This window comes from Herpailurus yagouaroundi, unplaced genomic scaffold, assembly GCF_014898765.1.
Source record: "Herpailurus yagouaroundi ecotype Mexico unplaced genomic scaffold, PumYag 67793, whole genome shotgun sequence".
Taxonomy (NCBI): Eukaryota; Metazoa; Chordata; class Mammalia; order Carnivora; family Felidae; genus Herpailurus; species Herpailurus yagouaroundi.
In genome coordinates, this window is record NW_024420586.1 from 22,725,058 (window position 1) to 22,733,944 (window position 8,887).

The following is an 8,887-nucleotide window of genomic DNA, read 5'->3' on the forward strand; positions in this document are numbered from 1 at the left end:
TGTAGGATCTAAGAATTCACCAATAAGCAATATAAAGTTCTTACGCTTCATAGAGTTTACATTCTAGTGTTGGGGACAGATAAAAGAGATAAATACATAGTCTAGCGTCAGTGGGAAGTGCTCGAATGAAAATAAACATGTATTTTCTGATACCATTCCAGTGAGTGAGAGGGTCACCTCATTACCGTTGGGTGAGGATGATAGTTCAGCTTCTCCACTCAGCTTCCATTAGCCCTTGGGTGAAAGGGGCTCCTTGTCATTCCTTGGTGGCAGTTGGGGACCAAAAATGTGGATGAGGAGAGGACAGCAAGGGAGTAACGGAGGGCAGAGATGCTACCCTTCATGAGGTCCTAACACTTCCCAAGCAGCCAGCAAAGTTCTCAATATGTAGTTACTTAAGACAACTTAAATATTCAACATCAGGACAATGGATAATTAATTGTGACATATTTATACAATGGAATACTATGCACCAATGACCACAAACAAATGGTAGCTACGTGCATCAAAATGGATGAATTTCAAGAACATAATGTGACAAATAAAAAGCAAGTCACAGAAGAAAACATATACTGTGCTTATAACTAAATAAAGCTTGAAAATGGGCAAAACTAAGTGAGCAGGGGAGGGGCAGAGAGAGAGAGAGAGAATCCCAAATGGGCTCTGCACTGTCAGCCCAGAGACCAAGGCGGGGCTCGAACACATGACCGTGAGATCATGACCGGAGTTGAAATCAAGAGTTGGACGCTTAACCGACTGAGCAACCCTGAGCAAAATATTTTTAGGGATACCTGAATGAGTGCAAATGAAAAACCAATAATGAACAATGAGGGAATGGTTAACAAAGCTTGAAGACAATAGTTGAATCTGGAAGGAGTGGGATGTGACTAGGGAGAGGTATACAGAAGCCTTCAAAAGTATTGGTAATATTCTAGCTTAGCAGTTCTTACACTTTGATCTGCGTCAAAATCAGGAGGAGAACTCGGTCAAAGGCTGAGCCCTATCCTGCTTCCATGAACTTGAACCTCTTTCTTCTCTATTAGCTCTCCACTTGATTCTGGTAGGCAACAAGGGTTGAGAACCAAGCTAGGCAGTAGGTAAACAGAAGTTTATTTTGTAATTATCATTTAGCTATGTGTGTGCGTTAAATATGTCCTTTACACGCGTAATACGTTCCATCTGAAACCTTCACGGAATTGTCTTGACAGCCTTGTCCCTACTTCCTAGGCTTGAAAACTTCCAGCAGCCTAAGACTCTTGACCATGACTGGACAGACCTCAAGATGCTCTATGGGGCAGTCTACGTTGAGAAATTAGATCGTTCAGTCCCGGTTGAGTCAAAACTCCAAGCTTGATGTAGCATTAAACTACATTTCTCTCTCACTCTGTACGTGCTTCAGACTAGAAGTCTGCGACAGAAAAGATGCGGTGTGGTTGACACGGTTGACTTCTTTTTTCCCCCTTAAATCCCCCTCCACTAGCTGCTATGGTCAAAGTTAACACCTACTGTTACTACTGTCTGTTGCTACTACTGTTATGAATCTCTATCAACGGGTCTGTCCTTCTCTCGCTTTTGCTTTCCCTGCAACGCATTCTCCACACAGCGGCCTGGATAACATTTGTTTTATGTTTTTTTTTTTGTTTGTTTTTTTTTTTTTTAATTTTTTTTTCAACGTTTTTTTATTTATTTTTGGGACAGAGAGAGACAGAGCATGAACGGGGGAGGGGCAGAGAGAGAGGGAGACACAGAATCGGAAACAGGCTCCAGGCTCTGAGCCATCAGCCCAGAGCCTGACGCGGGGCTCGAACTCACGGACCGCGAGATCGTGACCTGGCTGAAGTCGGACGCTTAACCGACTGCGCCACCCAGGCGCCCCTGTTTTATGTTTTTTAAGTGTAACTAATTTAGGCTTATTGGAAAGGTGTATAAGTAGTACCAGAGAGTTCCTTGTCTCCTTCAATCAGGTTTCCGTAACGTTCGCATCTTATGTAACCACGGCACACTTATTAAAACCAGGAAATTCGCATAGGCACAATAATACTAACTAAACTACATGCTTTATTCTAATTTTAGTAGTTTTCCCACTGTCTTTTTATTTTTTTCTTTCTCTTTCAGGATCCTATGCAGGATCTCACATTGCATTTGGTTGCTGGTTCTGCTTAATCTCCCCCATCTATAAAAGTTCTTCACTCCTTCCTTCTCTTTCATGACCTTGACACATTTGAAGAGTAATAGTTAGTTATTTCGGTCAGATGTCCCCTGGTTTCGGTTTTTCTGAAGTTTTTTAATGATTGGAAGGAGGCATTGGAGTAGGCCTTATTTAAAGATTTTTCAGAGGTCTCCAGTACACTAGAAATAAAAAATCACACACGGGTATGGTAGTTTGAGCTGCCCGGGAAGCAGACCGTGAGATGAAGTTTACTGTGCAGGATCTTTTTTTTTTAAGTGTATTCATTTTTGAGAGACAGAGAGAGACAGAGCGTGAGTGGGGGAGGGGCGGAGGGAGAAGGAGACACAGAATCTGAAGCAGGCTCCATCCAGGCTCTGAGCTGTCAGCACGGAGCCCGACGCGGGGCTCGAACCCACGGACCGCGAGATCATGACCTGAGCCGAAGTCAGACGCTCAACCGACTGAGCCACCCAGGCGCCCCTGTGCAGGCTGTTTTTTAGAGAGAGCTTGTCTGCCCTTAGCACTCCCAGAAGTTGGGACAATAAGTCCTTCAGTGAAAGGGGATCTAGATGGTATATGATAAGCATTCCGCCGAGGTGTCTTTCAGTTCAAAGTCATTTCTCCTTTAGAAAATGTCATGCACTCATCCTTCAGAAACGAGCTAAAATATCAGTGTCACAGTGAGGCCTTCCTGCTTTCCTTCTTCCTATTTCATGATTTATGATTACATATCTGTGTATTAACTTACTGGCTCCTGATGGGGCCGGGAGCTCCCTAAAGGCAGGGAGCACATACATCTGATTCACCTCTGTTTACCACCACTTAAGTTGGGGCCCAGCCCATAGCAAGCCCTCAATAAATTGTCTCAAAATGAACGGATCACAGGATAAGTGGATGAAATAAAGTATGATAAATCCGAGTTTGTTAGACACAACTTCAGAGTTCCAGACAACCCGGAAGTGATCTAGGATATGTGGTGTGGTGCAATCTCCTGAAGTAAAGGGTTCGAGAGGTGGATAATTGAAGTGAGAGACTTAGAAGTCAAGGAGAGAGTCAAATCTGATGTTGACGATGGATGGCTTTAGTCTGCTCAGGCGACCGTAACAAAATACAATAGACGGGGTAGCTTAAACAACAAAAACTGATTTTCTCACAATTCTGGATGTGGAGCATTCAAGATCAAGGTGCCAGCATGCTTGGGTTCTAGTGAAGGCCCTTTAGCTGGCTTACAGATGACTGCCTTCTTGCTTGGACTGCTGGCTTGTCTTCCTTTGGCAGAGAGAGAAGGCAAGTTCTCTGTCGTCTCCTCTTATAAGAATACTAACCCCATCAGGAGGGCCCCACTGCCATGATCTCATCTAACCCTAATTATCTTCCAAAGTCTCCACTTCCCACACCCCAACACTGAGGGTGGAGGGCTGCAACACAGGAACTGGGGGGTACACAAGTGAGTCCATAGCAAGACGCGATGCATTTTCGATTGTCTGTTTAAAGGATTATTAACTTACGGAATGTTGCCTTTTGAGCTTGTCTAAAAGCCTAAACGCATTCACTCGTTATCCTTTTCTAAAGCATATTCTCAAAGAATAATACCACCACACATGAAGTTTGAAATACTAATGATATACTCCTTCGGGCAACGCGTACTGTTGAAAATTGACTATGAGCAACATACCACGTTTGAAACATCCACTTTGAAGCGTCCACACGCATTCAACGCCCCTGGAGAATCTGGCTGAAATACAGATTCCCGGGCTCCAGATCTGGTACCGCCGTCACTTCAACCGGAGCACCCAAGTGATTTGGTTGCGAGCTGGTGAAGGTTCGGGTGCGTGTTGGTGCCAGGGCGCGGCAGCATCTCCACGGGGTCTGGTTGACGTCTATGGCCGTGCCAGGTGTTCAGGCAACGGGAGAAAAGGAAAGGCGCCTCTCGTAGCCAGCAATCCTCTACTTCTGTTGTGCAAGAGCATGCATGCGTGCACGCGTATGTAGGCGCACACGCACAACAGGAGACAAATGGTGCGAGAGGATCTGATTGGGGCTGGGAAGAGCTGGTGGGTAGCTCTGGGAGAGTCAGGAGGTGAGGGCCGCCTGCCACAGGATCATCACTGAGTGGAGAAGCGTAATGACTGACAAAAATGTTTTTTAAATTTTAAAAAGGATTTTTTTTAACATTTCATGTATTTTTGAGAGAGAGAGAGAGAGAGAGAGAGAGAGAGAGAGAGAGCAGGAGCAGAGAGAGAGGGGGACACAGAATCTGAAGCGAGCTCCAGGCTCCGAGCCATCAGCACAGAGCCCAACGCGGGGCTCGAACTCACCGAAGTGCGAGACCATGACCTGAGCCGAAGTCAGACGCTTAACCGACTGAGCCACCCAGGCGCCCCTAAATCTTCTTTAAATCAAACTTTTAAAGCAGTTTTAGGTTCATAGAAGCATTGAGGTGACATCACAGAGATTTCCCATGTCCCCCCTTCCCTGCCTCCATACACCCACAGCCTCCCCCATTACCAGCATCCCCCACCAGAATGATGCATTTGTTACAACTGAGGAACCTACATGGAGGCACCGTCATCACTCTAAGCCCATTGTTTACTTTCCGGTTCACTCCTGGTGCTGTACATTGTATGGGTTTGGACAAATGTACGATGACATCTATCCATTATTACAGTACCACACAGAGTATATTTAATGCTCTCTCACCCCTGAAGCCTGGCAATCACCGATCTCTAGATTGTCTCCGTAGTTTCGCCTTTTCCAGGAGGTCATGCAGTTGGAACCATACGTTAGGCAGCCTTTTCAGTTTGGCTTCTCCCACTTAGTAATGTGCACTGAAGGTCCTTCCATGTGTTTTCATGGCTTGAGAGCTCATTTCTTTTTTAGCCCTAATATTCCATTGTCTGAATGTGCCACGGATTATTTATCTGTTCACCTACCAAAGGGCATCCTGGGTGTCCCCAAAGTTTGGCAACTGTGAATAAAGCCGCTGTGAATGTCTGTGTGCCGGTTTTTGTGAGAACATGAGTTTTCAACTCCTTCGGGTAAGCATCAAGGAGTACAGTTGCTGGCTCCTATAGTAAAAGAATATTTCACTTTGATAAAGCCCTGCCAAAGTGTCTTCCAAAATGGCGGGACCACTGTGTATTCTCATCAGCAATGAATAAGTGTTCCCTACTGTTCTACCTCCTCACTAGCATTTAGTGATCAGTGTTCCAGATTTTTTACATTGTTAAAGGCATGCAGGAGTAGCACAATTGTTTTAATTTACATGTCCCTGATGATATAGGATGTGGGGTATATTTCCATATGCTTGCCTGCTCTCTGCAACTGCTTTTTGACCATAAAAATGTGTCCATAAAAATCTTTTACCCGTTTTTTAATTGTCTGTTTTTATAGTTGAGGGTTTTTTTTTTTAACTTTATTTACTTATTTTGAGAGAGAGAGAGAGAGCGAAAGCAGGACCGGGGCAGAGAGAGAGGGAGAGACAGAATCCCAAGCAGGCTCTGCACTGTCAGAGAGGAGCCCGATGTAGGGCTTGAACCTCGACATCATGACCTGGGCGGAAGTCAGATGCTTAACCAACTGAGTCACCCAGGCGCCCCTATTGTTGAGTTTTAAGAGATCGGTGTACATTTTGGATAATAGCCCTTTATCAGAAGTGTTTTTTTAAAAATATTTTCTCCTGGGGGGCACCTGGGTGGCTCAGTCGGTTGAGCACCTGACTTCGGCTCAGGTCATGATCTCACGGATTGGGGGTTCGAGCCCCGCGTTGGGCTCTGTGCTGACAGCTCGGAGCCCGGAGCCTGCTTTGGATTCTGTGCCTCTGTCTCTCTAACCCTATCCCACTCGTGCTCTCTCTCAAATATAAATTATATTCTACCCCCCAACACACACACACACATACACACTGTGGCTGATCTTCTCATTGTCTTGACATTGTCTTCGGCAGAGCAGAGAGTTTTTATTTATTTTTTAGCTTTTGTTTTTTGCTTGTTAAAAACATGTTCATCTCAAGCGTTGTTTAACGCTCCACTACCTGCATCACTGAGTGGGGATCGCTTCCATTCACTGAAATAACACTGTGCCAAGCACAGCTTAAAACTGTGGGCGCTTAAAAATCTTCAATAAGATAGATTTTTTACACTTCACTACATACATTAAGGAATGAGTATGAGTTCCCGTCTCTGAAACAACACTGTTCTGAAGGCAGCTTTCAGGTAGCTTGTTAGAAACATCCCTATTACAAGTGTTTTTAGACACTTCTCTACACGCATTACAGAATGTGGATCTCTTCCATCCACTGACATAACACTGCTGTTGATGAAGTCTGTAAGTAGCTTGTTATAAACATGTTACTACAAGTATCTTTTCTTTCCAGTTTTGTTGAGAAACAATCGGCATACATTGCTGCTTAAGGTTCAGATATACAATATGATGGTTTGATTTACATACGTTGTGAAATGATTACCGTGATAGCTTCAGCTAACACCCATCTTCTAACCTACATGCAATAAAAAGGAAAAAAAAGGAAAATAGTTTCTCCCTGTGATGAAAACTCTTAGGATTTACTCTCGTAACAACTGTCCAGTATATCACACAGTAGGGTTGGCTACAGTCGTCGCGCTGTATGTAACATCCCCAGTACTTACTTTTTAAACATTTTTGTAATGTTTATTTACTTTTGAGAGACAGAGAGAGAGAGAGAGAGTGTGAGCGGGGGAGGGGCAGAGAGAGAGGGAGACACAGAATCCGAAGCGGGATCCAGGCTCTGAGCCATCAGCCCAGAGCCCGACGCGGGGCTCGAACTCACGGACCGCGAGATCGTGACCTGAGCTGAAGTCAGACGCTCAACCGACTGCGCCACCCAGGTGACCCTCCCTAGTATTTATCTTATAACCGGAAGTTTGTACCCTTTGACCACCTTCCTTCACTTCCCCCCACCCTCTGCCTCAGGTAACTACAATTCTCATCTCTTTTTCTATGAGTTTGTGTATTTGTTTTTTTCCACATGCAAGTGAGATCATACATGGTTTGTCTTTCTCTGTCTAACCTATCTCCCTTAGCATAATGCCTTCAAGGTCCATCCATGTTGCTGCAAACGGTAGGATTTTTCTCATTTTTATGGCTGAATAATATTCCACTGTATGCATATACCACAACTTCTTCATCCATTCATCCATCCATGTCCTGGTTATTGTAAATAATGCTGTGATGGACAGAGGGGTGCAGATACCTTTCTGAGTTAATGCCTTCATTTCTTTTGGATATAGTCCCAGAGGTGAAATTGCTGAATCATATGGTAGTTCTATTTTTCATGTTTTGATGATCCTCCATACCGTTTTCCATAATGGCTTCACCAATTTGCATTCCCACCAACAGCTCGCAAGGGCTCCCTTTTCTCCACATCCATGTCAACATTGGTTACCTCCAGTCTTTTCGATGATGGCTGCTCTAACTGGCACGAGATGATTTCTCATGGTGCTGTTCATGTGAATTTCCCTAAAGACTGGTGATGTCGAGCATCTTTTCATGTACCTTTGGCTTTTCGTGTATCTTCTTTGGACAAACGTCTGCTTGGGTCTCTGGCCCATTTTTTGCATCGGGTTGTTGTTATCACTATTATTTTATTATTTGCTAGCAAGTTGTCTGAGTTCTTTTTTTTTTTTTTGAGTTCCTTTTTAAATTTGAATCGACATACAATGTTACATTCATTGCAGGTATACAACGTGATGTTAAGCAACTCTATACGTTATGCTGTGCTCACCACAAGCATAGTGACCGTCTGTCACCATGCGACATTATTACAGTACCACTGACTCTATTCCCCAGGCTGTGCCTTTTATTCCTATGACTTATTTATTTCATAACTGGAAGCCTTATCTCCTACTTCTTCACCCATTTTGCCCACCCCTCACCCCCCCTTGTGGCAGTCACCAGTTTGTTTTCTACATGTATAGGTCTGATTCTGCGTTTTATTTGTGTATTCATTTGTTCTTTCTTACATTCTACATGCAAGTGAAACCATATCGTATTTGTCTTTCTCTGTACTTATTTCACTGACCTCTAGGTCCGTCCAGATTATTGCACATGGCAAGATCTCATCGTTTTTTTATGGCTGAGTAATATTCCATTGCATAAAATAGACACGTGGATCAATGGAACAGAATAGAGAGCCCAGAAATAAAACCCATGCATTTATGGTCAATGAATCTGTAAATGGTCGCTAAGTCTCTTCAGTAAGTGGTGTTGGGAAAACTGGACTGCTACACGCAGAAGAGCCACTCTCTTATACTGTACACAAAAATAAACTCAGAATGGGTTAAATATCTAAATGTGAGACCTGAAACCATAAATTTCCTCGAAGAGAGCACAGGCAATAATTCCTTTGACATCGCCATAGCAACATTTTTTTCCAGATATGTCTCCTACGGCAAGGGAAACAAAAGCAAAAGTCAACAATTGGAACCACATTAAAATAAAAAGCTTTTGCACAATGAAGGAAACCATCAACAAAACAAAAGAGACAACCTACCGAATGGGAAAAGATGTTTGCAAAGGACATATCTATAAGGGGTTACTATTCAAAATATATAAAGAACTGATGCAACTCAATACCAAAAATAAACCAAATAATGCAATTAAAAATGGGCAGAGGGGGGGCACCTGGGTGGCTCAGTCGGTTAAGCGTCCGACTTCAGCTCAGGTCACGATCTCGCGGTC

At 43.8% G+C, this 8,887-nt stretch overlaps 1 non-coding gene and 1 pseudogene across 1 annotated transcript; one reads left to right on the plus strand and one right to left on the minus strand.

Moving 5' to 3' along the window:
• Positions 1-8,887, plus strand: part of LOC121026012 (nucleoplasmin-3-like) — a 62,075-nt pseudogene that overhangs the window by 35,378 nt on the left and 17,810 nt on the right.
• TRNAR-UCG (transfer RNA arginine (anticodon UCG)) lies at positions 2,562-2,646 on the minus strand. Its single transcript has one exon. It is a non-coding gene; the product is annotated as a tRNA-Arg (tRNA).